Raw genomic sequence first — 25,816 nt, 5'->3', positions numbered from 1 at the left:
TTTCTCATCAGAATAATGTCATAAATGATTGAATTAATGCTTCAATCTAGTTGACATCGGTAAAGTTTTCTGTCATCTCTGCTTCTTTTACGGGGTTAGGGACTGAGGAGAACATGCAAATAACCCACAAACAATGTAACGATTTCATGTGCAAAAGTTTCTGATAAGGTCTAAGATCAGCTTGGATGCATATTTTATGTGGGTGAAAGACTATCTGCTTTTATGATGTTGATAAAGATAACACCTCTACAGATGGTCCCTAACTGGGCCTTCACATTCTCACAAGATGCTGAAATAAATCAATAATATTTCTCCACTCCTGTTCTTGAGTCAAAATGTACATTTGGTGTATAATTTTACTGCAAGAAATGCTTAATTCTTCAGGAGTTAATATGAACCTTTTCATGTGTGAGTTCCAAACGGTCGCCCCCAGTGTCAGGTTTTCTATGCGCGTGATTCCAAAATGTGTTTGTTACGCAACAGGACAGTTAACCTGCTCTGCCCACAAACCAAGGCACGCTGCCGCCTAATTATCTATAGGTTGTTTCAACTTGTCATTTTTTTTTCCTAACAACAGTTTGAATTGAGGAATAATAAATACTGAAGACATCAAAACTAATAAATAAAAATATGGAATCATGTAGTAACCACAAAAGTGTTAAACATGTCAAAATATATGTTATATTTGAGATTCTTCAACGTAGCCAACCTTTGCCTTGATGACAACTTTTCACACTCCTGCCATTTGTTTATTTGCATCTTATAGTGAATGTTATTCTATGATTAGGGAGTTTTTGCTTGTCAAACATAAACTAACATGGCTGCCATCATAAAGAGTTTAGCTGCTGTTAGCTTAGCTGACACGCATCTCTTTCTAAACAACATTACATTTCTCCCTTGCGCTCGCCAGAAATGTGGTACGTTGTAATCAAGTCTAGCTGTTAGGTCGCTAACTTATGTTGTTTTTTTGTGTCAGCGCAACCTGTTATTTAGACTGGTTTATGGAATGAGTTTGGCTGTGGATGTGTTCCGTGTGATGCTTGGATGATGACGTTCATATTTATCTTTTACAATAAAAGGTGAAATTGAGGAAAAATGTTGTGAAGACTTTTATTTCCCATCAATACAAAATCATGTTTACATGCTTTTCAGACAAAAATAGTGTTTTGAAGTGTTTGTTGCATCATATGTTCTGTTGCTGCTGTTCCAGTCACATATTTGCGATGGTACCCTGCAGGGACCACTCAACAATGAGCATAAATATGTGATCGTATGCATCAAAGGGTTGAGACTATGTGAGAGGTTATAGACCTACAGTCAGTGTCCAGGTTTCAGTTTCCATTTAAACCAAAGTCAGGCCCTAAAGCTTAGGCTTACGCACTAATGCCAGCCCAAAAATAATGAAAGAAAAACCTCAATGTAGCCTATAGATATAAATGACACAAGATTGATACATTAATGGATTTTTTATGTATTGTTTTCTCTTTATTCAACCAGACCGCCAGCCTTTATCGACACAATATTTCATGACCCTAAACCCACCCGCTCAGCGGAGACTGTGGGTTATGAGTCAACCTGCACATCATTGTTCTCTACAAAGGGAGAAAGCGAGGGATGAATGGAGAGATGCCTCTCACTGTCTAGACCGGGGTGCTGCCAAGAATTACTTCCATATTCCTCTATGAGGTGCAGGTGTGTGTGTGTGTGTGTGTGTGTGTGTGTGTGTGTGTGTGTGTGTGTGTGTGTGTGTGTGTGTGTGTGTGCGTGCGTGCGTGCGTGCGTGCGTGCGTGTGTGTGTGTGTTTGTGTGAAAAGAAAATTACACTCACAAGTCATAGCACAGGGATCCGAGATCCGTACTCCATAGAAGTGCAAAGCTTGTATTATCCATCTGTAAGTACATAGCCTGTGCTGTGCTACAAGGGCCTTGGATCAATGGTCTGGTCTGTATGTGAATTATCTACAGGGCGATATCTGTGTCCGCTGGCCCCCTGTCTGCAGGGGGATCACAGGGGTTATCATATTCTATTCTCCTCAGGTATCTGTTTGGACGTCTAGAGCCAAGATGGCCGCCCCTTCAGGACCCCACATTGATCTGTTGTAATTGGACCCGAGACGGTCCCACTGCCCTGTATTAACTGTACTGCTATACTGTCGAGGTACAGTTACGGCGCCATCAGCACAACCGTGGAAATAACCAATAAGGCTAGAGTTTCTCTGAATATATGACATCTATCAACTAGGCAAAATATAACTGGGCAAAACATTTAACTCAGAGGACGGAGAGGAGGGGCAGCCATGTCTTCCAATGACTAGTAACTATCATAACAACTGAACTTGGGAGGGAACACACACTTGAATGTACTCATGCAAGCAAGCATGCATGAACACTCACACTAGTGAGAACTCCCTTAAATGAGTCAATGAAAAATAACAAAATAATTGGAGCATTGGACCCAATATTAGAAGCCATTCTGAATTACCAGGTGAGAAGTAATGTACAAGATAGCTTTTTATTGAACTCAACAGAGATATAATTTACTGTAGGACTATATCATATTTTACTGCACAGTTGGCCTATCTGCTGAACAAGTAGTCATCTCGGCTGTGTCTACAGTACATGCTAGAATATGCAAATATGTTGATATACATCTTTACAATTATTAGTCAATCCATTATTCAAACCACATGACGCAGATAAACAGCGAAAGCAGATGCAGAGTGAACCTCCCATATTGGCATACCAAGCAGGCATACACACACACACACACACACACACACACACACACACACACACACACACACACACACACACACACACACACACACACACACACACACACACACACACACACACACACACACACACACACACACACACACACACACACACACACACACACACACACACACACACACACACACACACACACACACACACACACACACACACACGCGTGCTGCTAACTGAACAGTGGCGTGCAGGTAGAGCAGATGGGCTGGCTATGCCTCCCAGTGTGGATATGGTATGTGTGTCGTAGTCCTTTACAGTCGTACAGTTAAAAGATGACATGGTGTCGGCCTCCCGAGTGGCGCAGCAGTCTAAGTCACTGCATCTGTACTGTGTCACAACCGGCCGTGACTGAGAGTCCCATAGGGCGGCAAACAATTGGCCCAGCATCTTCTGGGTTAGGGGAGGGTTTCGGGGGACGCATGACTCGACTTTCGCCTCTCCCGAGCGTGTTGGAGAGTTGCAGCGATGAGACAAGATCGGAATTGGATCGCAATTGGATATCATGAAATTGGGGAGAAAAAGGGGGTACTTTTTGTTTTTAAGGATGACATGATGTCATACCCTGGGTTGTTCTGAATAGAATGAGCCTATGTTTGTCTATGGCATGACGTCATACACTGGGTTGTTCTGAATAGAATGAGCCTATGTTTGTCTATGGCATGACGTCATACACTGGGTTGTTCTGAATAGAATGAGCCTATGTTTGTCTATGGCATGACGTCATACCCTTCCTTTTCCAGGAACAATGTTATCATACTACGAGTGTAAAGGGTTAACAATGCAATCCAGACACAAACACACCTCGGCCTCCTATCCCCTTGTCGGTGTGTGGCCGCACATGTGTACACGTGTGTGTATTGTTTTGTAGATGTGTTTATCATGTGGTAACGTAAGTTCATTTCAGCACACAAAGGTTTCTAATGGAAGAGCGGAACCAATCGGGGGTCATGGGTCAGTGGCTGTGACAAATCCAGTTACTTTAATTACATGTTGTGTTTACGAGGCTGACTCCACCAGCACACATACGCACACGCACGCACACACGAAGTAGCACTTCATAGTATCTCTGGGGAAAACTAGATGATGTTTATGGAAAACAGATCAAAATAGAATACAAGTGTGAATAATGTGGCCAGCTGTGGGCACTTGGCAGCACAGACATAGGACTGTGGATTCAACACACCTATCCACACAGGCACCCGCACACCAGGTGGCAGTCCTGCAGCCCAGGAGAATGAAGTCAGGGGTCAGAGTACAGGGTTGATCAGGGTTCAGCTCAGTAGGGAATGATCGGAGGAACAGCAGCCTTGTATTCAATACACATCACTACTGGCTGTCATCAACACAAATCACTATGTACTGGCTATTTCATTTGACATCAGATCCCACTTCAAAGCACACGTTTAAGTGTAGGAACAAAGTCTATTGTGGGATCAAAATCACTGAGCAATTTGAAACCCCCTGAAAGGAGGAAAACTGGAGAGAAACCTGACTCCAGGGTGTGACCTGCTCTAAGCTCCTATCTCTGGGACCTGTGCCTTCTGTGCCTCCGTTTTTCATCCCCCTAATCCTGGTGGTGTTATTGACAGTGCAAGCCCAATGCTAGCCATGCATCTGAGGTGTTAACCTACTAAACCCCTTCCATACTGGAGGATTTCTCAACAATGATATCAGCAGAGCTGCATGGATCGCCAGATAAGCCTTTGATGTCCCTAGTGTTGATTAAACTGATTTTGGAGCGCTTAAATAACAGTTTTGTGGTGCTGTGTTTTTCCCCTCACTCTCTCTGACTGATGTCTGCCTCTCTTTGCAGCTCCGCTGACCTTTTGTAGCATTTCAATATGGTCCTTTGTGAGTGCTGCCACGGCTTTAATTAAATTAAACTGATACAAACAATCTGGGAGAGAGAGGGAGAGAGAAAGAGAGATGGAGAGAGAGAGAGAGAGAGAGAGAGAGAGAGAGAGAGAGAGAGAGAGAGAGAGAGAGAGAGAGAGAGAGAGAGAGAGAGAGCTCTGTTAGAAGATTAGTGGCCCACTTTTAAGTTCATACAGGCCTGCCCAACTGTGTTAATCAGACGGACAGACGGATGGGACAAACAGACAGGAATGCTATTAAGAGTGGATAGTTGGCCTGCTGACATCGGTCTCTTTTGTCTATTCAGTGTTCCTTGCCACACACAGAAACACACTAAAAACTGACATTGAACACTGAAATGAAACACCGACAAATGCATACATTCCCAACACACACCAATTAATTACAGTGCTGATGCAAAGATGGTAAATAGCTGGCCTTTCCCACCACTGTGGTATATGGTACATCTTAAAATAATCCCCAACACTTTAGCCCTGACCAGCCCTATTAAAGCCAGGGCTCCACCGGGAACTCTCCATTAAGATAATTAGAATGGGGAAAGTGTTGCTCTCATTGATCACCACTTCCAGTGAGAGAGAGAGGGGTAGTGAGAGACAAAAAAATAATTGTTGTTCCATAAAAGGTCCAGTTGCCAGGACCACAAATACAAATTCCATCTAGACACCGTTTCCCTAGAGCACACAAAAAGAACGATACATACCTCGGCCTAAACATCAGCACCACAGGTAACTTCCACAAAGCTGTGAACGATCTGAGAGACAAGACAAGAAGGGCCTTCTATGCCAACAAAAGGAATATAACATTTGACAGACCAATTAGGATCTGGTTAAAAAAACTTGAATCAGTTATAGAACCCATTGCCCTCTCACCAACCAAGAATTCACAAAATGAAACAAACACCAAATTGAAACTCTGCATGCAGAATTCTGAAAAAATATCCTCTGTGTACAACGTACCAGCTTTTATTTCCCCTTTTATTACTTCAACAATTTGCACATCGATACAACACTGTATATAGATATAATATGACATTTGAAATGTCTTTATTCATTTGAAATTTATGTGAGCGTAATATTTATTGTTCACTTTTTATTTTTTTCACTTTTGTTTGGCAATGTAAACATGTTTCCCATGCCAATAAAGCCCCTTGAATTGAATTGAGAGAGAGAGAAAGAGAGAGAGAAAGAGAGAGAGAAAGAGAGAGAGAAATGTTGCCACTGCAATTCAAAGAAAGGCTGCACTAAGAACTCCAACAACCAAAGTGGAGGGGCTTTGGAGGGTCTAAACAGATGCCAGGACTGTTGTACTCTTATGTAATGTACCACCCTACACAATGTCACCCAGTTCATTGACTGGGCAGGAGATTATGATAACAGACTGTAGGCTTAGGTCAGTGGTAATTGGGATTGTCACACCACAGAGTGGGATTATAGTCCGTGGCCAGGCTCAGTGTGTTCATAGAGTGGTTCAGGATCACTGACTACTTATAGTACCACTGTCACTGTGCCCTGGAGAAACAGTCATTATGTCTTATCCCCTGCTTGGACTCAAACTGTGTCAGAGAATCAAAAAAAAAAACTGATAAACCAAGTATTTTGTGTCAGTTTCTCCTTCAATTTCTCTCTGTTATCAAGAGCCACTGAAAGTAGAGAGCTAAAGGGGTAATAGAGGAAAAGAAAGCAGTGAGAACCGTTAATCATCTCTTGTTTCACCATTTCATTCCCTCTCTCGCATACTGTTGCTGGACAGCAGTTAAGACATACAGTATGTGTTTCTGAACACTGGTAACTGTGTGTAGCCCGTCCTGTATGGACCCGTCCTGTATGGACCATGGACCCGTCCTGTATGGACCCGTCCTGTATGGACCCGTCCTGTATGGACCCAGAGTCACTTAGAAAGACGTCTGAGCGGAGGCCCCTCTTTCCTTTTTCTGTTTCCCTGAAAACCAGAAACATCTGCTTTTCGCCGACTCCGCGGAAAGTGGATCCACAGACATCCTAATATGTAATTCTATGATCAGACCTCTACACTGTCCACTTACATGTGTCATGACTATACGAAAGAGGAGGTACATTGAGTTTGCTTAAAAATACCCCAACCCCCATCCTCTCCTCCATCTAGTCCTACTTTCACATCATCCTCTCTTCTTTCCCTTCGATTTCTCTCGGAATTCCCGCTCTGTGTGTGTGTGTGTGTGTGTGTGTGTGTGTGTGTGTGTGTGTGTGTGTGTGTGTGTGTGTGTGTGTGTGTGTGTGTGTGTGTGTGTGTGTGTGTGTGTGTGTGTGTGTGTGTGTGTGTGTGTGTGTGTGTGTGTGTGTGTGTGTGTGTGTGTGTGTGTGTGTGTCAGTTCCATATATCTGTAAGTGGACTGTACAGCGCCAGGGGTCTAAATCAGCCCAGGCTTTCATTTCAGTCCTCTTATAATGTGGCCTAGTATGCACATTCTGGGTCTCGTATTGCGCTGTCACAGACCAGCTCAGCTCTCCTCACCTCAGCATGTTTCCATCTGGACGCATCGTTCCCCCTGCTTGGCTCCCTCAACATCATTCTGTGATGCCATATAGGGGATGCTGGTCACTTGGTCAACATGTGGGGGACCATAGATTCTTCTTGTTTCAGCTTATGTATCTCCAGATCCCTCAGGCCCAAGGCCCTTTAATAGTTCCCACGGCGACTCTAGGACCCAGCTGCTGTTAAGCTGCCTGACTGCTGTAAAGATAACAGGACAGATGGACCACACGTGCCCCTACAATACTGATATAATTAGTAGCATATTAACTGGTATCTTTAATCAACATTTCTTTGATTTGGAGTTGTTGTTTTACATTTTTGTCATTTAGCAGATGCTCTTATCCATAGTTACTTATAGGAGCAATTATGGTTATAAGTGCCTTGTTCAAGGGCACATCAACATTTTTCACCTAGTCAACTTAGGGATTCAAACCAGTGACCTTTCGGTTACTGGCCCAACACTCTTAACCGCTAGCCTAACTGCCACCCATTGTTGTACCAATAGTAATAGTATACTAGTAGTAGTAGAGGTCATAATCTAATAGTATCAGTATTCGTGTTATTGGTGACACGCTATACAGCTTGATTCCTGTGTAGTCAGAGAGCCTACTAGCTGGCTTTTGTCTATGAGGGATAAAGAGGAGACTCAATCCCCTGATTAATCCACACGTCCACAGTCACACACACACACACAAACACACACACATGGATTAAGGATAACATCCAGTCCAAGGGCTTCCCAAAGATTACAGGACATACAGTCCCCCAAAAAAGACACAAAAAAAGGATTTAACCTGAAGCAGACATTACACCTTTGTCTCTGTGTTAAACTTCCCCATACTGTAATATTTTCCTGTATGGCTCAGTCGGTAGAGCATGACACTTGCAATGTCAGGATTGTGTGTTCACTTCCCGGAGCCACCCATATGTAAAATGTATATGCATGCATGGCTGTAAGTCTCTATGAAAAAAAGAGACTGTTACATGGCATATACTATTATATTATGACACAGTAAATCATCTGATAACGTGTTACCTGCTACCTATGCTTATATGAGCCCTAAGCTTATACCTGTTACAAATGAGTTGAAGTCAATAGAGAGCTGAAAGAGACGTTCCCTTACATTTTGTTTTCAGCTCAGATTCAGCTCTGCAGTCGTTTTAGAGTTGATGAATCTGCTAGTCAGGTGGCTCTCTATTAGCCTACAGCAGCATATAAAAGGAGAAATACAATTTGTCTGATTGATGTTGTTGGAGTTGTGTATGTCCTCTAAGTCCGGGGAGGACAGGATAGGAGAGAAGACGCTGCATCCTTCACTTAGGAACAGAGAGAGGAGAGAGAGAGAGAGATAAAGGTGATACCAGGCCATTGTAGACAAAAGAGACCAGATAAAACAGAGACCAAGACAGTACCAAAGACACCTGGGCCAAATACATACAGTGTGTAGGGTGTCCAATCAAAAACACATCATCTGCTCAAAGGTTATTGCCGTTTTTACCCTTGTAGGATGGCCAAAATTAGGTTGACTAAATCAATGGAGGCCAGAGAAAAGAATGTGTACAAAATCTGGAAAAATAGCTTTGTGTCAGCTAGGCAGGATGTTGTGCGAGAATAAAGGCTAATTGACAGGCTCACCGTTGACCCTAAACGTTGGAACGGTACTGTAAATACATTTGACCATCATGCTTCAGTCTATAGGTTAATTTGCATTATTTAGTGGAATTAAATTGGCCATCAAGCAACTTGTAATCTTTCTTCTCAAATCTGGAGAACATATAACAATATAGAGTTAAGATAGGTATCGATTTTGAGACATGACATGTATTCTTTTCATGTGAGTATACGCTATTCATATTAATGAATAGTTATTGTTATTTTTCAAACATTTCTCACAAACACAAGCGTATCTCTGAAATGTCAACAGAGCACTGAGCGTACAGAAGGTTTTTATTTTCAAAGCTTTTTACATTTAATCCAGTTCATGTCATGTTCATTTGGCTTTTTGCAACCTGCAAAACAACTTTGCAGACCGCAACCACAACCTGCAAAACAACTTTGCAGACCGCAACCACAACCTGCAAAACAACTTTGCAGACCGCAACCACAACCTGCAAAACAACTTTGCAGACCGCAACCACAACCTGCAAAACAACTGTGCAGACCGCAACCACAACCTGCAAAACAACTTTGCAGACCGCAACCACAACCTGCAAAACAACTTTGCAGACCGCAACCACAACCTGCAAAACAACTTTGCAGACCGCAACCACAACCTGCAAAACAACTGTGCAGACCGCAACCACAACCTGCAAAACAACTTTGCAGACCGCAACCACAACATGCAAAATCCTCAAGTCGCTGCGAGGAACCGGCACCACTCTGTCAACAGAGCTCGATGCTTATTACCCAGATGCATTAGGTTACGAAATCTGACTTTTTAAAATATAATGCTAATGATATGTTAGCGAAAGGCCCCACTGAACGATTCAGAACATAAATAATCATATTTGTCTTGGTAAAATCTATTTTATAACATAAGGAGGCAAAATTTCATCACCAGAACAAGTTTTCACTCACAATGGGCAGAGTGTGTGGACACCCTAACATACCGTATGTCAAGTATTTCAGGTGCGATTGATTTAGCACTTGATTTAGCACTTGATTTAGCACATCAAACTCACTCAAATATTTGTCACTCTCGATGTATTTGATCCAGGTCTAACTCAATAGAAGACTTACCAACCCAAAACTGCTGGGATACATTCTCAGTTCCCTGACGACAGGATCAAACCTCTATTGGTGGAGTCACTCCAACAAACCTAATGAAATATACACTCCATTGGTACTTTGTCCTTCTCTTGTCCATCACACCGTTGAACAGACATTACTTCTCTTGTCCTGTATGTAATACAACACCTAGCTAACATAGGCCTACACACCAGCTATTTGTGTACACCACACAGAGTAGTTTAGTTTCTATGTCTACTGCTACTACACAGTAAACAGACACACCTCCTCCTACTCCTGTCACGTAACAAAACATTAAACTCAAACAGAAATGTGAGAGCCCAGCCTTATCTACTGTTACTTTGAGAGGGACACTGCTAAACGCTGTGACCTGAGACAATGACAGTGTAATTGAATTGGCAGATGTGACAGAGAGAAGCTGTTGGTCTCACCTCACAGTAACAAATGAATTTCTTTACAGCACAAGGAGAAAGTGGAATAGAAGTGTATGTCGCTACTGCCGCAGAGTGACATTCCATTGATATACCTGATACAGGTAAACCCCTCACTGTCATCGCATGAACACAGTTTACATCCGCTCCTTATTCACTCAGCCTATTGAGTCCACTGGTCCCACACACACAGATTACCCTACGCCACCGCCCGACAACCTGTCTGCCTGCCGGCTCGATCCCGTCCCCTCCTCCCTTCTCCAGACCATCTCTGGAGACCTTCTCCCATTCCTCACTTCTCTCATCAACTCATCCCCGCTGACTTCAAAATATCAAGAGTCAATATCCTTGTAAAAAAAACAACACTCGCCAAAAACTACAGACCGGTAACCCTTCTTTCTTTTATTTCCAAAACACTTGGGTGTGCCGTCTCTGACCAACTCTCTCGCTATCTCTCTCAGAACGATCTTCTCGATCCTAACCAGCCAGGCTTCAAGACAAGCCACTCAACCGAGACTGCTCTCCTTTGTGTCAGGCTCTCTGCACTATCAAAGCTGACTCTCTTCTCTGTTCTCATCCTCCTAGATCTATCCGCTGTCTTAAACACCATTAACCATCAGATCCTCCTCTCCACCCTCTCAGGGATGGGTGTCTCAGGCTCTGCACACTCTTGGATTGCATCCTACCTGGCAGATCACTCCTACCAGGTGACGTGGAGAGGATCTATATCTGCACCACGTACTCTCACTACTTGTGTCCCCCAGGGCTCGGTTCTAGGCCCTCTCCTCTTCTCTCTATACACCAAGTCACTCGGCTCCAACATATCCTTACATGGTCTCTCCTATCATTGCTATGTGGATGACACTCAACTACTTTTCTCTTCCCCTTCTGACATTAAGGTGGCGACACAAATCTCTGCATGCCTGGAAGATATCTCAGCTTGGATATCGTCTTACCACCTCAAATTCAACCTCGACAAGACAGAGCTTCTCTTCCTCTCGGGGGAAGGCCTGCCTGCTCCAAATCCTCTACATTACAGTTGCAAACTCCACGATGTTCCCCTTCCAGAATGCTAAGAACCTTGGTGTAACCCTAGGTAGCCTAGTCATTAAGAGCGTTGGGCTGGTTTGAATCCCCGAGCTTGTAAAGTGGAAAAATCTGCCTCTGAGCAACAACAACCATTCGCTGATGATGTGGATGTCAATTAAGGCAGCCTTATGCACCTCTCTGATTCAGATGGGTTGGGTTGGGTTGAATGTGGAAGACATATTTCAGTTGAATGCATTCAGTTGCGCTACACCCTGTCTACAAACATCAAAGCAGTGACTCGCACCTGCAGGTTCATGCTCTACAGCATCAGTAGAGTATGACCCTACCTCACACAGGAAGTTGCGCAGGTCCTAATCCAGGCACTTGTCATCTCCCGTCTGGACTACTGCAACTTGCTGTTGGTTGTGCCATCAAACCCCTGCAACCTTTTCAGAACACTGCAGCCCACCTGGTGATGAACTGTCCCATGTCACCCCGCTCCGCAGTACAATCCTAATCAAATTGTATTTGTCACATGCGACGAATTCAACAGGTGAGGACCTTACCGTGAAATGCTTACTTACAAGCTCTTTACCAACAATGCAGTTTCTAAGAAAAATAAGAGTTTAAGAAAAGTATTTATTGAATAAACTAAAGTAAAAAATAAAAGAGCAATAATAAAATAACAATAATGAGGCTAGATACAGGGGGTACCGTCAAGGTTAGTCAAGGTAATTGAGGTAATATGTACATATAGGTAGGGGTAAACTGAATATGAATAGATAATAAACAGTGAGTAGCAGCAGCGTAAAAAAAAATCTAATCACATTTTATTGGTCACATACACATGGTTAGCAGATGTTATTACGGGTGTAGTGAAATGCTTGTAAAAGGGGGTGGGTCAATGCAAATAGTCCAGGTAGCCATTTGATTAGCTGTAAAGCAGTCTTATGGCTTGGGGGTAGAAGCAGTTAAGAAAACTTTTGGACCTAGACTTGGTGCTCCGGTACCATGTGCTGTGCGGTAGCAGAGAGAACAGTCTATGACTAGTGTAGCTGGAGTCTTTGGCAATTTTTATGGCCTTCATCTGACACCACCTGGTATAGAGGTCTTGGATGGCAGGAAGCTTGGCCCCAGTGATGTACTGGGCTGTACGCACTACCCTCTGTAGGTCCTTGCAGTCGGAGGCCGAGTAGTTAGCACACCAGGTGGTGATGCAACCAATCAGGATGCTCTCGATGGTGCAGCTGTAGAACTTTTTGCGGATCTGACGACCCATGCCAAATCTTTTCAGTCTCCTGAGGGGTTGTTGGTGGTGTTGATACGAAGGGACTTGAAGCTCTCAACTTGCTCCACTACACCTCCATTGATGAGAATGGGGGCGTGCTCAGCCCTCCTTTTCCTGAAGCCCACGATAATCTCCTTTGTCTTGATCACGTTGAGGGAGAGGTTGTTGTCCTGGCACCATACTGCCAGGTCTCTGACCTCCTCCCTTTAGGCTGTCTCATCGTTGTCGGCGATCAGGCCTACCACCGTTGTGTCGTCAGAAAACTTAATGATGGCGTTGGAGTCGTGCTTGGCCACACAGTCATGGGTGAACAGGGAGCACAGGAAGGGACTAAGCACGCACTCCTGAGGGGCCCCCTTGTTGAGGATCAGTGTGGCAGATGTGTTGTTTCCTACCCTTACCACCTGGGGGCGGGCCCTCAAGAGGTCCAGAATCCAGTTGCAGAGGGAGGTGTTTAGTCCCAGGGTCCTTAGCTTAGTGATGAGCTTTGTGAGCACTATGGTGTTGAATGTTGAGCTGTAGTCAATGAATAGCATTCTCACATAGGTGTTCCTTTTGTCCAGGTGGGTAAGGGCAGTATGGAGTGCAATAGAGATTGCATCATCTGTGGATCTGTTGGGGCGGTTTGTAAATTAGAGTGGATCTAGGGTTTTTGGGATAATGGTGTTTATTTGAGCCATGACCAACCTTTCAAACCACTTCATGGCTACAGACATGAGTGCTATGGGTCAGTAGTCATTTAGGCAGGTTACCTTGGTGTTCTTGGGCACAGGGACTATGGTGGTCTGCTTGAAACATGTAGGTATTACAGACTCGTTCAGGGACAGGTTGAAAATGTCAGTGAAGACACTAGCCAGTTGGTCAGGACATGCTCAGAGTACACTTCCTGGTAATTAATCTGGCCCTGCAGCCTTGTGAATGCTGATCTGTTTAAAGGTCTTACTCACATTGGCTACGGCGAGCGTTATCACACAGTCAGCCGGAACAGCTGGTACTCTCATGCATTCTTCAGTGTTGCTTGTCTTGAAGTGCACATAGAAGTAGTTTAGCTCATCTGGTAGGCTTGTGTCACTGGGCAGCTCGCGGCTGGGCTTCCCTTTGTAGTCTGTAACAGTTTGCAAGCCCTGCCACATCTCAAAGGCGTTGGAGCCGGTGAAGTAGGATTCAATCTTAGTCCTGTACTTACGGTTTGCCTGTTTGATGGGTCATCTGACGGCGGGGCGGGTTTTCTTATAAGCGTCTGGGTTAGAGTCTCGCTCTTTGAAAGTGGCTTTCAGTTGAAGCTCACATCCGCTGCAAGACCATGGTACTTTCCTACTGAGCAGCAAGAACAATAGCAGCAGTCACTTTCAATGCCTGCTGTGTTGTAGTTTGTATTGTGTGCTGCAATAAGCACAGCTCTACCTGCTGCTCCAAGGTTTGAGGGAAGGAAGTGACTACTACTGAGACTTCATCTTCTCTGGGTCCCTGATGTCTAATACTGGCCTGTCATTCACTACCAGCTAGCCACCACAGCAACCACACATACAGAGACAATGAATGTGTCACAGCTGTTGGCTGTTGGTTATGTCACAGCTCTTTCCAGGAACCAAAGTGTCCACTTACTGAGAATAATCTTTGTACAGCAATATGTAATGATGTATAAGGTTAACCAATCAATAAAAAATGTAATGACATAAACTGTTCTGAGTTCACATGTACATGGTATAGATCTGCAGTGGGTCTACACACACTGGACCAAGAACAGATCAGTAGCATTAGCCTGGAGTCGGTGGACAAAGAGAAGGACAGATGGTTGAGAAAAAAACAGCTTACTTTCTAATCTCACTGTGTGTGTTGTTTTCAGGAACGACAAGGAATGAGCTGTGTAGAAAGCTCAAGCCGCCTGAACTGACACAGAGTATGTATCTGAGGTGTGGTTCATTCTGGTTATGAGATCAGATTTACCATGAGGCTGTACAGCTGAGCCTCGAGACAGACATACTGCACAGATGGAGAGGCAGAGACAGCAGCTAGCTACTGAGGTGTCGTCTCACTAGGATCACACATGGATGTAATGTATGGTGAAATATTTTGGAAGACAATTTCTGAGGAGTTTTCATACAGGGGTTTCTTTACAAGCAGGCATTTAGTCAAAACCAAGTAATAAACTGGACTGCGCCACACATAATGAGAGTGTGCTTGTGTTGCATTGACTTCTGACTTGTTTCCAACTCAAACACTCCCGAGGGTCCATTTACTAGTGCTGCAGGAATCACTTACTGAGTTGACCTGTCATGCCCCCTATCTTTTTTTTACATGGCCCCAATCCCATCCCAGCCCAATCAGGAACCTAGTCTGAGACCTTTGGTGAAACGATTGGTCCTCTCAAGACATGAAAAAATCTCAACCCTTCACTATTCTGTAGTTATCTACACAGACATTTCTGCTGTGCACACAGGCTCATTATCAGCAGAAATTAATTATTAATCAAGATTTTAAAAACACAGCGCTCATTAGTGTAGATGTGATTTACATAAGGAGAATCCCAATCACTAATCACTGTCTGGCTCCTTGGCCCTGCTGCAGCTAGCAGTTAGCGCATTATAATTATAATCATCTATATTACTAACATATAGCCACAATATTTAATCCTGGATTCAGTTATCTGTTGATTTTGTTGTATTGATCATAACTAGGATTACAAGACATGAGATAGGTAGGTAGAGAGGAGGGAGGAGAGAGAGAGAGAGAGAGAGAGAGAGAGAGAGAGAGAGAGAGAGAGAGGAGAGAAAGACAGATAGAAATGGTGCACATTTGGAAGCTGTCATCTTGTTCAAAACTACCAAATACAAAGAGCAAAACATTTAAGAATGCCCGTCTCCATTGTGACAGGCAACCAATCCGGGCTTTCCCCTGTAATGCCGCCCCTCCCTCCCCTCTTTTCCTCTTCATATTTAATTGTCTCAGTTGGAGAACAGGCCCAGCAACAGACAGAGCCATCACTCACACTGATGAACCCCCCCTTAATGTCTCATCAGGGCTGTTCTCCTCAACCACTTCCTGACTCTCCTTCTCTCTACCTCTCTCTCTCTGCCTTTCTCATACTCTCTCTCTCTCTCTCTACATCTCCCTCTCTCTGTCTCTCTTCTTCTCTCTCGCTGCGTCTCTCTGTCTCTCTACCTCTCTCTACATCTCCCTCTCTCTGCCGCTTTCCTTCTCTGTATGTCTCTCTCTGTCTCTCTACCTCTCTCTACCTCTCCCTCTCTCTGCCGCTTTCCTTCTCTGTATGTCTCTCTCTGTCTCTCTACCTCTCTCTACCTCTCCCTCTCTCTGCCGCTTTCCTTCTCTGTATGTCTCTCTCTCTCTCTCTACCTCTCTCTACATCTCCCTCTCTCTGCCGCTTTCCTTCTCTGTATGTCTCTCTCTGTCTCTCTACCTCTCTCTACATCTCCCTCTCTCTGCCGCTTTCCTTCTCTGTATGTCTCTCTCTGTCTCTCTACCTCTCCCTCTCTCTGCCGCTTTCCTTCTCTGTATGTCTCTCTCTGTCTCTCTACCTCTCTCTACCTCTCCCTCTCTCTGCCGCTTTCCTTCTCTGTATGTCTCTCTCTGTCTCTCTACCTCTCTCTACCTCTCCCTCTCTCTGCCGCTTTCCTTCTCTGTATGTCTCTCTCTGTCTCTCTACCTCTCTCTACATCTCCCTCTCTCTGCCGCTTTCCTTCTCTGTATGTCTCTCTCTGTCTCTCTACCTCTCTCTACCTCTCCCTCTCTCTGCCGCTTTCCTTCTCTGTATGTCTCTCTCTGTCTCTCTACCTCTCCCTCTCTCTGCCGCTTTCCTTCTCTGTATGTCTCTCTCTGTCTCTCTACCTCTCTCTACTTCTCCCACTCTCTGCCGCTTTCCTTCTCTGTATGTCTCTCTCTGTCTCTCTACCTCTCTCTACCTCTCCCTCTCTCTGCCGCTTTCCTTCTCTGTATGTCTCTCTCTGTCTCTCTACCTCTCTCTACCTCTCCCTCTCTCTGCCGCTTTCCTTCTCTGTATGTCTCTCTCTGTCTCTCTACCTCTCTCTACCTCTCCCTCTCTCTGCCGCTTTCCTTCTCTGTATGTCTCTCTCTGTCTCTCTACCTCTCTCTACTTCTCCCTCGCTGCGTCTCTCTGTCTCTCTACCTCTCCCTCTCTCTGCCGCTTTCCTTCTCTGTATGTCTCTCTCTCTCTCTCTACTTCTCTCTCGCTGCGTCTCTCTGTCTCTCTACCTCTCTCTACATCTCCCTCTCTCTGCCGCTTTCGTTCTCTGTATGTCTCTCTCTGTCTCTCTACCTCTCTCTACATCTCCCTCTCTCTGCCGCTTTCCTTCTCTGTATGTCTCTCTCTGTCTCTCTACCTCTCTCTACCTCTCCCTCTCTCTGCCGCTTTCCTTCTCTGTATGTCTCTCTCTGTCTCTCTACCTCTCTCTACCTCTCCCTCTCTCTGCCGCTTTCCTTCTCTGTATGTCTCTCTCTGTCTCTCTACCTCTCTCTACATCTCCCTCTCTCTGCCGCTTTCCTTCTCTGTATGTCTCTCTCTGTCTCTCTACCTCTCTCTACCTCTCCCTCTCTCTGCCGCTTTCCTTCTCTGTATGTCTCTCTCTGTCTCTCTACCTCTCTCTACCTCTCCCTCTCTCTGCCGCTTTCCTTCTCTGTATGTCTCTCTCTCTCTCTCTACTTCTCTCTCGCTGCGTCTCTCTGTCTCTCTACCTCTCTCTACATCTCCCTCTCTCTGCCGCTTTCCTTCTCTGTATGTCTCTCTCTCTCTCTCTCTACTTCTCTCTCGCTGCGTCTCTCTGTCTCTCTACCTCTCTCTACATCTCCCTCTCTCTGCCGCTTTCCTTCTCTGTATGTCTCTCTCTGTCTCTCCACCTCTCTCTCTCTCTCTACTTCTCTCTCGTTGCGTCTCTCTTTCTCTCTACCTCTCTCTACATCTCCCTCTCTCTGCCGCTTTCCTTCTCTGTATGTCTCTATCTGTCTCTCTACCTCTCTCTACCTCTCCCACTCTCTGCCGCTTTCCTTCTCTGTATGTCTCTCTCTGTCTCTCTACCTCTCCCTCTCTCTGCCGCTTTCCTTCTCTGTATGTCTCTCTCTGTCTCTCTACCTCTCTCTACCTCTCCCTCTCTCTGCCGCTTTCCTTCTCTGTATGTCTCTCTCTGTCTCTCTACCTCTCTCTACCTCTCCCTCTCTCTGCCGCTTTCCTTCTCTGTATGTCTCTCTCTGTCTCTCCACTCCACAAACTATTCTAAATTCACAAAGATGATTACTTCCTACCCAAAAATCTATTTACCCCAGCTACCCCCCTTCCCCGCCTCCACCACCGCACAGGCATAATCTCCCATGCTCCCGAGAGTGGGAAGCTAAGAGGGGGTTAACAGAGCTTTAAAAAAAAGACCAAATTCAATAATAGTTGCATGAAAATTACACAATGCCGCTGTCGTAGTGGCGTCTCTCTGCACTGCTCAGTGGAGTTGGTGTGCAGATATGTACAGAAATCTGGAGAGTTATCTGGAGAATTACAAAAATGAAAGTGAGCTCTCTCAGGTTGCAGCCTACATTTCTGCCTTGCTTAAAACCTGTTTGGGATAGGGGGCAGCATTCAGGCTCAGAAGCTAATATATGCATATTATTAATAGTATTGGATAGAAAACACTCAGAAGTTTCTAAAACTGTTTGAATGATGTCTGTGAGTATAACAGAACTCATATGGCTGAACCTCCCTCCACATCAGAGGAGAATGGTGAGGGGCCATGGCTTAGAATAATGGATGGAATGGAGTGAATTGAATGGACTCAAACACATGGAAAACCATGTGTTTGATACCATTCCATTTGTTCCATTCCAGCCATTACTATGAACCCGTCCTCCCCATTTAAAGTGCAACCAGCCACCACTTTGATTGACATCTCCTCACGTGACGACCCCATGACGACCCCCAGCTTTGGAGCCGCCACTCACTTCTGTGACAGATGGCAGACATCCCATGTCTGGTAGCGAATGCCATTTAGCGACGGCTAAATAGTTAACCAATAGCTAACCAGACTATCTACATTGACCCTTTTCGCACTAACACGTTTGACTCATCAGATACGCTGCTGTCACAGTTAATTATCTATCCTGTTGCATAGCCACTTTATCCCTACCTACATTATATGTACATATCTACCTCAATTATCTTGTACCCCTGCACATCAACACGGTACTGGTACCCCGTGTATATAGCCAGGTTATAGTTACTCATTGTGTATTCATTCCTTGTATTATCATGTTTTTCTCTCTGCATTGTTGGGAAGGGCTGTAAGTAAGCATTTCACTGTTAGTCTACACCTGTCGTTTACAAAGCATGTGACAAATAAAATTGTATTTGATTTGACTTGGTTATACTCTGCTCAGTTCTACTCTGCTTGATTATACTGTTCGGCTCCCATCCTCCTATCCATTATGTATCCCCATATATTCCCCTGGTGACGCTCTCCTTGCCAACAGGATCTTTAGGCCTTTTAATTTGAACTTTTTTGTTCAATTATTCATGCTCTGGCTGAGAGCCATGACATCACAGCCAAAGGTGGTCTGGGATTGAAGGGGGATGTATTTGAGTGAGGAGCGTCCGTATAGTCGTATAGAGACAGAGGACATATATACGGGTGCCCAGTCCTAGCTGAATGCTTTGAGCCTAAACAAACCCACTGCTACTCAGCCAGTCACTCTGCTCTGAAGCACTCCTGCTGCCATCTAGTTTGGCAATCCAGTGCTGTACAGCATCCACTCTTATTAATGAGCACTGATTTAATTTGGGATGTATACATGTTGAGGAGCACAGGGGAAAATAGCTCTCATTCAGAGGGGGAGAAACGAGCTGGCAGAGGGGGGAGCATTTGATATTAATTTCTCTCTTTAGTTTAGACGGGTATACTGTCCTGTTATTACACTGCTGGGGGAGGGAGTTGAGGTCTAAAACCACTGTGAGTCCTCTACATGACCAATAGTGGTTTGCGCAGACTGAGAGTGTGTTGGAATGTTCTGCTGAATGACTATAACATGTATAGCAATGAGAATTCTCTATAGGTCTACAAAACATCACTGGCAAATACAGTCAGAGCCAGTGAGATGAGTGTGCTTATGCAGAAGGAATGAATTCTCATTGGAGGAGACCCAACTGTTCCTGCATGCTTCTTAAGGAAGGGGCTTAGAACACATGCACTGTGCATTCACTGTACACACTAAGTTTCACCTCATACATACTGTACCCACTGGGCACAGACGTCAAACCAAAGTATATGCCACGTTGGTTGAATGCAATTTAATTGAAATGATGTGGAAACAACGCTGATTCAACCAGTGGGTGTCCAGTGGGTCCACTCTCACACACTGAGAAATACACTCTATACAAAGGCAAATAGTTGTATCATATACAGTGCTAGTCAAAAGTTTGGACACACCTACTCATTCAAGGGTTTTCTTTATTTTTACTATTTTCTACATTGTAAAATAATAGTTAAGACATTAAAACTATGAAATACACACATATGGAATCATGTATTAACCAAAAAAGTGTTAAACAAATCAAAATATATTTTAGATTTTAGATTCTTCAAAGTAGCCACCCTTTGCCTTGATGACAGCTTCACCTGGAATTATTTTCCAACAGTCTTGAAGGAGTTCCCACATATGCTGAGCACTTGTTGACTGCTTTTCCTTCACTATGCAGTTCAACTCATCCCAAACCATCTCAATTGGGTTGAGGTCGGGTGATTGTGAAGGCCAGGTCATTTGATGTCGCACTCCATCACTCTCTTTCTTGGTCAAATAGCCCTTACACAGCCTGGAGGTGTGCTGGGTCATTGCCCTGTTGAAAAACAAATGATAGTCCCACTAAGCGCAAACCAGATGGGATGGTGTATCACTGCAGAATGCTGTTGTCGCCATGCTGGTTAACTGTGTCTTGAATTCTAAATAAATAATTGACAGTGTCCCAGCAAAGCACCGCCACACCATCACATCTCCTCCTCTATGCTTCACGGTGGGAACCACACATCCGTTCACCTTCTCTGCGTCTCACAAAGACACAGTAGCTGGAACCAAAGGACAGATTTACACCTGTCTAAAGTCTATTGTTTGTATTTCTTGGACCAATCAAGTCTCTTCTTCTTATTGGTGTCCTTTAGTAGTGGTTTCTTTGCAGCAATTGGACCATGAAGGCCTGATTCTCCTCTGAACAATTGAGATGTGTCTGTTACTTGAACTCTGTGAAGCATTTATTTGGGCTGCAATCTGAGGTGCAGCAGAGGTAACTCTGGGTCTTCTATTCATGTGATGGTCCTCATGAGAGCCAGTTTCATCATAGCTTTTGATGGTTTTTGCAACTGCACTTTAAGAAACTTTAAAAGTTCTTGAAATGTTCTGTATTGACTGACCTTCATGTATTAGTAATGATGGACTGTCGTTTCTCTTTGCTTATTTGAGCTGTTCTTGCCATAATATGGACATTGTCTTTTACCAAATAGGGCTATCCTCTATTCACCAACTGTACCTTGTCACAACACAACTGATTGGCTTAAACACATTAATGAAAGAAATTCCACAGATGAACTTAAATAAGGCACACCTGTAAACCTTTTTGGGCAAGGGGGCAGCATTTTCACTTTTGGATGAATAGCGTGCCCAGAGTGAACTGCCTCCTACTCTGTCCCAAATGCTAATATATGCATATTATTAATAATATTGGATAGAAAACACTGCTTGAATGATGTCTCTGAGTATAACAGAACTCATATGGCAAGCAAAAACCTGAAAGTGTTCTACAGAATCAGTGATCGTGGTGGTCGGCTACGCGGCCGCGCCTCCTCCAGGACTGCCGCGCAGAAGACATGAGTTCGCCCCATTAGTTTGCCCTATATAGATTAACGTTATTTCCGTTATTTATGCATCATTATTTCAGCCCCTTTTCAATACAACAAACCAAAACAAATCTAACTTTGCAAGATTGCTCTAGGCAAAGCTAGAGCACAACGGAGTAGAATTATATTTCTGGAGTAGCCCACGATCGTTCTTTCATTCATCATTGAGTGAATGGGCTTTTCAGATCAGTCCAGAGAGCAGAGCCGCTAGTGTGCACATTTGTTGATATTCTTTTTTAGTTTGCGACTTATTATCCCAGTTATAGATAAGTACAGTGTTATATCTAGCTTAGCTGTAGAAGGTCGCACATCTGCACGGTTTCAAATTGTTCGTCACTCTGACATTGAATGACATATGCCATTCCGACAACCCATTCATAAGTAAAGAAACACACTGTCGTAAACCATAACAACCTATAGTACGACGTACAGCACCTTGTACCATACATAACATACAGTGGTGTAAAGTACTCAAGTAAAAATACTTGAAAGTACTACTGAAGTCGTTTTTTGGCTATCTGTACTTTACTTTACTATTGATCTTTTTGACAACTTTTACTTTTACTTCACTACATTCCGAAAGAAAAGTAAGTACTTTTTACTCCATACATTTTTCCTGACACTTAAAAGTACTCATTACATTTTCAATTCTTAGCAGGCCAGGAAAATGGCCTAATTCACACTCTTATTAAGAGAACATCCCATGTCACGAGAGAGGGGAGAACGAGAGAGGGGGTGTATGTGAAAGAGTGAGAGAGGGTGTATGTGAAAGAGAGAGAGATAGAGAGAGAGAGAGAGGGTGTATGTGAAAGAGAGAGCGAGAGAGAGGGTGTATGTGAAAGAGAGAGAGAGAGGGTGTATGTGAAAGAGAGAGAGAGAGGGGTATGTGAAAGAGAGAGCGAGAGGGTGTATGTGAAAGAGAGAGCGAGAGGGTGTATGTGAAAGAGAGAGAGAGAGAGAGAGAGAGAGAGAGAGAGAGAGAGAGAGAGAGAGAGAGAGAGAGAGAGAGAGAGAGAGGGTGTATGTGAAAGAGAGAATGAAGTGCTGAAATTAAGCAGCAGCCAGCTGTCTGACTCCAGAGGAATTTAATATTCACGTTTCCAACTCATTTCATAATTTTCACATCAAAGATGAACAGAGTGGAAATATGTCTAGAAACAAATCCCTTAACCACGCCACTAAATCCCAAGTCTATTAGCTCCAATGCTGAGACTGTCGGGGGAGAGGAGGGTGAGTGGGTGGGGGGCTGAATGTTTGGTGCCCTGCTGGGGCTAAAAGCTGGATAAATAGATACAGTACTGGATGCGACTTCAGCTCCATAGGGAAGCTCTGTCTGGACTCCAACACACAAATCAACATACAAACTGTGAATCAATAGCTATGAATATACATCATGTAAGACTTAAAACAGTCAAGCATTGAATCAAATCAGAGGGCAAACATGTTGTTACTGTATACAAGCACTGCATACCCCATGTCTTATTTTAGAGGGATACTGTTCATAAGTATCCCCACTGCCTGTTCCTGTACTATTTAGCTCAGTGAAATATATAGGTATGCTGCTGTCAGTGAGCAGGTGTTTATGTTACACTACTGTAGCCCCGTCCCTCCAGTCCTCCAGGCTGTACAGATGTCAGATCTTAATTTGACCCCTTTCATCACAGGAGGATTTGTATATACATTTTTTCAATTTAGAATCACCGCCTGGTGCAGCTGGAAGTGGTGTTTCTACAAACAAACATGTCTCTGGACCCACTCACTGTTTTTTTCCATCTACGTAACATTGCAAAAATCAGAAACTTTCTGTCCAAAAATGATGCAGAAAAATTAATCCATGCTTTTGTCACTTCTAGGTTAGACTACTGCAATGCTCTACTTTCCGGCTACCCGGATAAAGCACTAAATAAACTTCAGTTAGTGCTAAATACGGTTGCTAGAATCCTGACTAGAACCAAAAAATTTGATCATATTACTCCAGTGCTAGCCTCTCTACACTGGCTTCCTGTCAAAGCAAGGGCTGATTTCAAGGTTTTACTGCTAACCTACAAAGCATTACATGGGCTTGCTCCTACCTATCTCTCTGATTTGGTCCTGCCGTACATACCTACACGTACTCTACGGTCACAAGACGCAGGCCTCCTAATTGTCCCTAGAATTTCTAAGCAAACAGCTGGAGGCAGGGCCTTCTCCTATAGAGCTCCATTTTTATGGAACGGTCTGCCTACCCATGTCAGAGACGCAAACTCGGTCTCAACCTTTAAATCTTTACTGAAGACTCATCTCTTCAGTGGGTCATATGATTGAGTGTAGTCTGGCCCAGGAGTGGGAAGGTGAACGGAAAGTCTCTGGAGCAACGAACCGCCCTTGCTGTCTCTGCCTGGCCGCTTCCCCTCTTTCCACTGGGATTCTCTGCCTCTAACCCTATTACGGGAGCTGAGTCACAGGCTTACTGGGGCTCTCTCATGCCGTCCCTGGAGGGGCTGCGTCACCTGAGTGGGTTGATTCACTGTTGTGGTCATCCTGTCTGGGTTGGCGCCCCCCTTGGGTTGTGCCGTGGCGGAGATCTTTGTGGGCTATACTCAGCCTTGTCTCAGGATGGTAAGTTGGTGGTTGAAGATATCCCTCTAGTGGTGTGGGGGCTGTGCTTTGGCAAAGTGGGTGGGGTTATATCCTTCCTGTTTGGCCCTGTCCTGGGGTGTCCTCGGATGGGGCCACAGTGTCTCCTGACCCCTCCTGTCTCAGCCTCCAGTATTTATGCTGCAGTAGTTTATGTGTCGGGGGGCTAGGGTCAGTTTGCTATATATGGAGTACCTCTCCTGTCCTCTAAGTGTTCATTCTCTAATTCTCTCCTTCTCTCTTTCTTTCTCTCTCTCGGAGGACCTGAGCCCTAGGACCATGCCCCAGGACTACCTGACATGATGACTCCTTGCTGTCCCCAGTCCACCTGGCCATGCTGCTGCTCCAGTTTCAACTGACCTGAGCCCTAGGACCGTGCCCCAGGACTACCTGACATGATGACTCCTTGCTGTCCCCAGTCCACCTGACTGTGCCGCTGCTCCAGTTTCAACTGTTCTGCCTTATTATTATTCGACCATGCTGGTCATTTATGAACATTTGAACATCTTGGCCGTGTTTTGTTATAATCTCCACCCGGCACAGCCAGAAGAGGACTGGCCACCCCACATAGCCTGGTTCCTCTCTAGGTTTCTTCCTAGGTTTTGGCCTTTCTCTGGAGTTTTTCCTAGCCACCGTGCTTCTACACCTGCATTGCTTGCTGTTTGGGGTTTTAGGCTGGGTTTCTGTACAGCACTTTGAGATATCAGCTGATGTACGAAGGGCTATATAAATACATTTGATTTGATTTGATGTATTCATCCCCTTGGCGTTTTTCCCATTTTGTTGCATTACAACCTGTAATTTAAATAAAATTTTATTTGGATTTCGTGTAATTGACATACACAAAATAGTCAAAATTGGTGAAGTGAAATGAAAAAAATGACTTAAATCTAACAAATTATATAATTCTACCAATTTTTTGGGGGAAAAGTGGTGCGTGCATATGTATTCACCCCCTTTGCTATGAAGCCCCGAAATAAGACCTGGTGCAACCAATTACCTTCAGAAGTCACATAATTAGTTAAATAAAGTCCACCTGTGTGTAATCTAAGTGTCATTTCACATGATCTCAGTATATATACATACACCTGTTCTGAAAGGCCCCAAAGTCTGCAACACCACTAAGCAAGGGGCACCACCAAGCAAGTGGCACCATGAAGACCAAGGAGCTCTCCAAACAGGTCAGGGACAAAGTTGTGGAGATGTACAGATCAGGGTTGGATTATAAAAAAATATCTGAAACATTGAACATCCCACGGAACACCATTAAATCTATTATTAAAAAATGGAAAGAATATGGCACCACAACAAATCTACCAAGAGAGGGCTGCCCAGCAAAACTCACGGACCAGGCAAGGAGGGCATTAATCAGAGAGGCAACAAAGAGACCAAAGATAACCCTGAAGGAACTGCTATGCTCCACAGCGAAGATTGGAGTATCTGTCCATAGGACCACTTTAAGCTGTACACTCCACAAAGCTAGGCTTTATGGAAGAGTGGCCAGAAAAAAAGCCATTGATTAAAGAAAAAAATAAGCAAACATGTTTGGTGTTCACCAAAGGTCATGTGGGAGACTCCCCAAACATATCGAAGAATGTACTCTGGTCAGATGAGACTAAAATTTTGC

The 25,816-nt window shown here is 44.3% G+C and overlaps 1 protein-coding gene and 1 long non-coding RNA gene across 9 annotated transcripts in view; both read right to left on the bottom strand.

The window, feature by feature from the left end:
• LOC118399095 (sodium/calcium exchanger 1) overlaps positions 1 to 25,816 on the bottom strand; it is a 181,317-nt gene that overhangs the window by 89,097 nt on the left and 66,404 nt on the right. The gene's annotated exons all lie outside the window — the stretch shown is intronic.
• On the bottom strand, positions 15,712 to 18,028 carry LOC127910631 (uncharacterized). 5 transcript variants are annotated; one of them, XR_008075540.1, is made up of 3 exons: positions 17,035 to 18,028; positions 16,159 to 16,778; positions 15,712 to 15,976 (listed from the first exon to the last, which is right to left on the bottom strand). It is a non-coding gene; the product is annotated as an uncharacterized LOC127910631 (long non-coding RNA). The 5 variants fall into 5 exon arrangements; XR_008075549.1 differs by having other exon boundaries at positions 15,712 to 16,340; positions 16,405 to 16,778; XR_008075548.1 differs by having other exon boundaries at positions 15,712 to 16,522; positions 16,587 to 16,778.

This window comes from Oncorhynchus keta, chromosome 2, assembly GCF_023373465.1.
Source record: "Oncorhynchus keta strain PuntledgeMale-10-30-2019 chromosome 2, Oket_V2, whole genome shotgun sequence".
NCBI lineage: Eukaryota > Metazoa > Chordata > Actinopteri > Salmoniformes > Salmonidae > Oncorhynchus > Oncorhynchus keta.
The sequence above is the reverse complement of the archived record's forward strand: the minus strand, read 5'-3'. Positions and strand labels throughout refer to the sequence as shown.